The following is a 7105-nucleotide window of genomic DNA, read 5'->3' as shown; positions in this document are numbered from 1 at the left end:
TTGGTCTTTTTGCAGGTGAATTTGTCTTAGGGGTGGTGAGGCAGTCAGAAATTGTAGGGACCATTCTCCATTCTCTGTTGCCTGTGCCAGGATTAAGAATCGCCATTGGCCACCTGCTTGGTGCAGCCTCTGGAACCCAACTGGTACCAAGAACAGCTGATAGGGTGCAGATGTCCTTCCTGGCCACCCCACAGCCTGTCTATTCTCAAACTTCCACTTGCCCAGAACCTTTGGTGGGTGGGGAATTGAAGGGATTTGATTGGGTCTCTTCAGCTTACTTCCCAGGCAAACTGTTCTTTCACATGCAGAAAAATGCATGTCTTCTTGGCTAGACACAGTAGATTTCTACCCTCACTTGAGCCAGTAAAATTTCCTCCAAGTTTCTGGAGCTTGTCTTGCATCCTTTCCTAGTTTCCAATGCAGAATAAGCCACACTATTATCTCTTGGTAATTTCTACAGGATTCTAGAGGCAAGAGGTTAGATGTATGTAAGTGATTATCTTTCTTGAAAGTTTGAAAATGCATTTTAGAAAATGGAAAACACTAATAACCTATTCCAGTCAGTGTTGACCCCAGTCTAGCAGTCATCCAGGTTTGAAATTGGTGGAGTCACTTTTGACTCCTTCTTCTTTTTCCTCCCCATCTCAACACAGCCCCCAAGTTTTTAAAACACTACTTGCAGGCCGGTTTTTCTTTTCAAGTGACAAAGCCCTTCTCTCTAGTGGAATCCCACATTGCAATGTGTCCCCAGTCCTTGTCCCTGACCCCAGTCTCTCCTACACGCCCATGAAGTGAATCCTCCTAAAACATCTCAAACTACCAGCAACTCCCACTTTCAACTGGATACAATTAAAATGCTCTTAGGTTTCTCACTATCTGATTTCTTCACGTAGAAACAATCTTATTTCAATCACTCCCTGACACAAAACATCCTCACCTTCCAACATGAGCCCCAAGACACACGATGCTCAATTTCAACACCAAACCTGCCTCAAATGCCCTACCCACCCCCCTGTGAGACTATAAGTACCTGGAAGTGAGGGTCAAGTCCATTTACCTTCACAAGGTCACAATATTAAACAAATACGTATTGAATTGTACTGATTGCTACCTTTCACATCTTTTCTAATCCAGCACCATACCATCATCAGTGACATCTGTTACAAATATTCAGGCTTATCCATTGATCCAAGTGTCTGCTTTTTATAATTATTTTTTAAGTTTTTCTTTGAGACATAATGTAGATCTATACTTCATAAATGTTTTATTAATGATGAAAACAAAGAGTATTCTCTGCAGGATACAAAGATCAATACATACACATTTACACGTACTGCCTTATTAATTATATTATTCAGGATTTACATAACTTGTTTTTTTTTTTTTCTATTTGGTCGAAAAAAAAGTACAGATATGTGTTACAGTCTTCTGCAGTAATTCTGTGAATTTCTCCCTTTCTTTCTAAAACTCTTTTCTTTGTCTCTTCCAATGATAACTGTGTCAATCGACATTCAGTCACATAAGCAGAAAAACTATGAGTTGTGGGATGACGCACTTGGATATGACACAGTTATGGGAGGAGAGGGGAGTGCATGTCTGAAAGGGGATGTCGAGGATCAGAGGAGTCGGTAATAGGCTACTCTGAGAAGCGAAGTACCTCCAGCCACTAAAGTGAGGCCGTCGGAGGAGAGAAATCTTGGAAGATATCCGTAAGTCCCAGCGATGCACCAGCTGAAGAGAAAAGCTGGAGTCTGACCATGGATGAGCTGAAGAGAAAAGCTGGAGTCTGACGATACACCAGCTGAAGAGAAAAGCTGGACATGGAGTTGAAGGATCCAAAGACAAGCTGGAACCCTCTGGCTCCTCTAAGTCTGTCACCACAGCCAAGCCACCATAACCTTGTACTTCCCCAGTCTCATACTAGTACCTCTTGTGGCTCTCTCTAACTGGGAAGGGGATTCTAAGAAACGTTAACAAAGTTGACGATGAGACAAACCAGTACAGTCCAACCCTTGTCAATGTGGACTCCCTGTATACATCTTTTAACCATATTAAATTTTAAATAAAGGTAATAGAAAAATAATACTCCACCCAAGATGCAAACATATCCCTCATACAACCTAAAGAAATCCCTCTCCCCAGAAGAGGACACAAATATTCCATGTCATTTCATTTGGAGATATATATATATATATATATCCAAGTAAGGAAGAAACGATGCTCTTTTATGTAACTGGTTACGTCATCATAGCTAGCGTTTATAAACTCTTTCTTCCTCTATTCATTCCATATTCTCTTTCCGTCAGCTAGTCATAGTTCCTTGCCTGGACTCAAATCTTTATCTCTGAAGCATCTATACAGTATCAGCCCTGCCTTTATTAAGTATTTGCCACTGGTTATCTGTCAATGTCAAATTTTGGTGGTGGCATGAGGTTTTTAAAAATCTTATTCTATACATTAATTGGTATTTCAGTAAGAAGTATTTAAGTTAAGAGGCTACAAAAGAAGCTTAAGCCAAACACCATTTTGAATCAGAACTGATATTTACTGATATAGACAAACACGTTTTTTTTTTTAAAAAAACAAAAAAGTTTTATTTAATGGTCACTGTCTTCCAAGAACACTGCTTGTCTCGGGGAACACTGAAATGTTCTCCAGAGAGCTCAGACTCAGTAGGAGGCATTGCAATGTAAAGCAGTGATTGTAGTAGAGTGGAATCTATTATAATCTGTGGAAGCACAAAGCTGAAATAATTGGCTTGGCTGAAATGCTGAATGAAAACATCACCGAGCAATGGGTATTTTAGCTGCATCTTGGAAAAGTGAGAAGGAGTTTCCCAGAAAGACGTATTGGGGAAAGGTAATCAAGGAAAAAGAGTAGCAAATTCACAGATAAGAAGAAGTAAAGTAGCAGGTTGAAAAATCAACCTTGATGATATAAAAATAAAAGCATACCAAATGCCAGTTAAGAGGTAGAAGAGGATGTAGAAATGAAGGGAACGATGGGATATTAATACCATTGCAAAAATGGGAAGCCCAGAAAACTATTCTTTTTTTTTTTTTTTTTTTTTTTGCGGTACGCGGGCCTCTCACTGCTGTGGCCTCTCCTGCTGCAGAGCACAGGCTCCAGACGCGCAGGCTCAGTGGCCATGGCTCACGGGCCCAGCCGCCTGCAGCATGTAGGATCCTCCTGGACCGGGGCACGAACCCGTGTCCCCTGCATTAGCAGGCGGACTCTCAACCACTGCGCCACCAGGGAAGCCCCAGAGAACTATTCTTTACAGAATATCTTTTGGATGTTTAAAGTTGCAGACTGGACAGAAGAAGAAACTTAGGATTCTTACTTAACTATATTGGGGGAAAGGGTGGGAAATCAGGAAGGGTGTGAGCTACACCAACCTCTAGAAAGGTAGGAAGTCAGCGGACTCTATATAACAGTGATAAATAAAGAAGATAAGGATATAATCATATTATTTAGACATTGGCAATAACAAAATAGAAGAAAGAAATGGTTAAGATTAGTTTGACTGAAATCGTCAAATCAAGACACTTTTGAGAGTAAAAGTAGATGCCATTAACAATTATGCTGGGGAAATGAGCATAAACCTGGAATGAACTGGACAAACTGGGAAGTACAGTCACCGTATAGGGAAGGGACCAGTTGCTTAACCTTTCTGTACTATTTTTTTTCTAACTATATGTATGCCTTTATATATATAAAAAAATCCTTCATAGTCTTGCCTTTTTACTTTTTCATATGTCCAAATGATGTGACTCCTTGTCTGTCTGCCTAATATGTTTGTGAACTCCTAGAAAACAACAGTCACGTCTGACTCACCTTTTGATAACAGCAGGGCTTGAGAGACAAGTTGTCATGCCTGTTGAGTTAGCAGACTAACCTACTCCTTCTGAGTTCCTTATATGGCTTTCACATTTTACTGCATGTATTTTTCAATTAGTCAAAAATATCTAGTAGGTATGAGCCCTGGAGATGGAAAACAAACAATTCCTAAAGGGATGATAAGCATCCCATGAAAGGAACTCTGCTTTCTAACTGTCCAAAACATGAGGACACGGGTTATTTTGTTTGATCTTCATGAGAACGTTCCTTGGAGAGACTGTACTGTATTTATCTTGCAGATGAAGAAGAGGAAGTTCAGAGAAGTCAAGCAGTTTGTCAGGAGTCACACAGATTTTTAATAGGAGAGTTAAGCCCAGATCACAAGAATGTTAATTGCCGTCCTGATTCTCTGCCCATCACTAGCACCGCCTTTCCAATGAATCATTTTCCTATCTTCACTGAAGAGTCCTGGCAGAAGGAGGATTTCTGACTGCAAACAACAAACTCTGTATTCTCCTTTTCCATTTTCTCCTCCGGTCTGGCTCCTTTTCATTCTATGCTGCTAGTTCCTTATGATTGAAATTTGAAAGCATGTAACTGTTAATCTAGGAGCGATGAAAGAGTTTCATTTCTCAGAAGAGTCAGTACTCATCATCAACTGTGATAAATGAGCCCCTAATATCCCCTGATCCCATTATATTGTGATTAATTGTGCCAGTTTAAGTCAATAATTCATTTGTTAAAAATAGGCCTGCAAAGTATCATTTGTCTCATGGGAGATATCAGAATAAAAAAAATTCATTTGATACTTCTCATTAAATTAGTGTTGGAAGTTATATTGGAGAGCCCTGTTCATCAAATACTTATTGCAGGCTGATTTGATAATAAGTTGTATTTGTCTAAAATTATGTCTGCTAACTGTCATAATGGTCTGCATTTTCCCCGTGTTAATGAAGGAATAAAAATCTAAATACGTGCATGACTGGAGAAAAGGATGGGACTTGAAACTGGGATTAGAATAATTCCTAAATGGTCTGGCTTTCGTTGCATTAAAACTAAAAAAAAGAAAGTGAGAGAGAAATTGAGCAGAGTATCCTCCTCCTGGGCCTGGGACTGTCCAGGGAGGTGCTAAGCTGGTTTCCTATGAGATGGATCTTCCTCATTGTCTCTTATCTAGAAATTATCATAAATGGTGCAGTCAGCCTCATTGGGCCAGTAAGACATTTTCAGCTATAAATGATTTTAAAGAAGATAGAACTGAAGAGCAGATCCAGATTGGGCCAGTAAGACATTTTCAGCTATAAATGATTTTAAAGAAGATAGAACTGAAGAGCAGATCCAGTGCAAATGATAATGGTCACCATCAAATGAGACACAGGACTCACGTCTTATTATTTCCAAAGCAATATCATAGCCTAGTGGCTATGATGGCTCAAATGCTCCTGGAATATCTGGATATGAGATGGGGGATGATGACTTATGTGACAGATGCTTCTGAAGGTGAGGCTGCTTTCTCAGAACTTGGGGTGTTTGGGACTGGGTTGAGGCAAAGGAAGACTGAAAAGTGAGGTGATTCTAACACAACAGGGCAGAGCAGCAAGGGTATGAGGCCACGTACCAGGCACATATTGGGAACTTCATATCTGATGGATGAAAAGGGAAAGAGAGAAAAAAGCAGAAGGGAGAGAGGAGGCAGGATACATATGGGGGAAGGGAAAGAGTGAAAGAACAGAGGAAACTGGACTGACCACAGCGGACCATCGTGCTTTCTGAGAGCAGCTCTGAATGGCCGGTCCTGAGACCAGCTACCCAAGCATAATATGTGAAGAGTTTGAAAATTTCAGACTCATGGGCTCTGAACTCAATCAACCCCCCTCCCCAAATCCTTCTTATTAGGCTTAAAATGGTACCCAAAATAATGCATTTTTAAAATGCTCCTCAAGACAGTCTCCGTGCGAATACCTGGCCGGAGAGGGCCAAAGCTATGGCGGCTGTTAGGATGGGAAAGGAGACAACCATGCCAGCAGGTCTGATATGTGCATCTGTAAGTGTGCGTGTGGCCAAAGAAGAGGAGTCCAAGGAGCAGCTGGTGAAACCAAAGCAGCTCCCCATATATACTGTGCCACCTCTCCAGTCTAAATATGTTGAAGAACAGCCCGGTGATTTACAAATGGGCTTTGCGTCCATTCGCACTACAGCTGGTCATTATATTGGCTGGTGCAAGGGTGTTTACGTCTTTGTGAAAAATGGGATAATGGATACAGTACAATTTGGAAAAGATGCATATGTCTATTTGAAGAATCCACCTCGAGACTTTCTTCCGAAAATTGGAGTGATTACAGTTTCAGGGTTGGCAGCCTTCATTTCAGCGAGAAAAGGTTCTAGGTTTAAGAGAATTGCTTATCCACTGGGACTGGCCACTTTAGGAGCAACTGTTCTCTACCCTGTTCAATCAGTAATGATTGCAAAGGTAACTGGGAAAAAGGCATGTGCTATGAGCCAGCAAATTTATGAAGCAGTTCAATCATTGTGGACAAAAAACAACAAAAAGGAGTCATTTCCTGAACCAAAAGAAAAAACTAAGCTAGGAAGCTCTGATGAAATAGAAATACCTGCAAAAACAACTCACAACCTTTGTGCCTTGCCAACAGAACTCAGCTCTGAAACAAAGACCACACCAGAATGCACCTCAGGTGCTACACAGTTTATGCCTGACCCCAAGCTCATGGATCACGGGCAGTTCCATCCAGAGACGTAGATATGTACGGCACTAGAAGCTGAAGTAGCCTGCATAGAGAACTACAAGATGTGTGAAGTTGCGAATAATGATGAAAAAAATCACGTAATGGGTAACTGTGATGCATAGAGTATAATTTAAACCAAGTTTTCCCCTTATATCTTCGAATGTACAGTTAGACAAATCATATAAGTGATTAAAACACAAATTGAATACAATCCAAACAATATTAAATGATAGATGAAGACACAGAGGTAGAAGTATTAGGATGCATTTGGTGACTTTTAAGGGTATTTATAAAAAAAATAAAAATAAATATATGAACACAGATGAGACTAAAATCTGAAAAAATATGTATGTGTATCTATAAATATGTATACATTTGCACATATATATTTGCTTTAGCTTTTCTGATTTAATGTCAGCTAAATTAGAATAGTGTGTGGAAGGATGTGTTCCCTCCTCCTCTTTGTTTTTCATTTCCCAGAGCTGGAATAAAATATCCATATTTTATGACAAAAAGAAAAG

General features: G+C 40.1%; 1 pseudogene; it reads left to right on the top strand.

Annotated features, from left to right (window-relative positions):
* The first annotated feature begins 5824 nt into the window (after positions 1 to 5824).
* Positions 5825 to 6598, top strand: LOC114897640 (annotated as a pseudogene).
* The last annotated feature ends 507 nt before the right edge of the window (positions 6599 to 7105 follow it).

Source organism: Monodon monoceros, unplaced genomic scaffold (assembly GCF_005190385.1).
Source record: "Monodon monoceros isolate NGI ecotype Baffin Bay Population unplaced genomic scaffold, NGI_Narwhal_1 Super_Scaffold_17, whole genome shotgun sequence".
Classification (NCBI taxonomy): Eukaryota; Metazoa; Chordata; class Mammalia; order Artiodactyla; family Monodontidae; genus Monodon; species Monodon monoceros.
The sequence above is the reverse complement of the archived record's forward strand: the minus strand, read 5'-3'. Positions and strand labels throughout refer to the sequence as shown.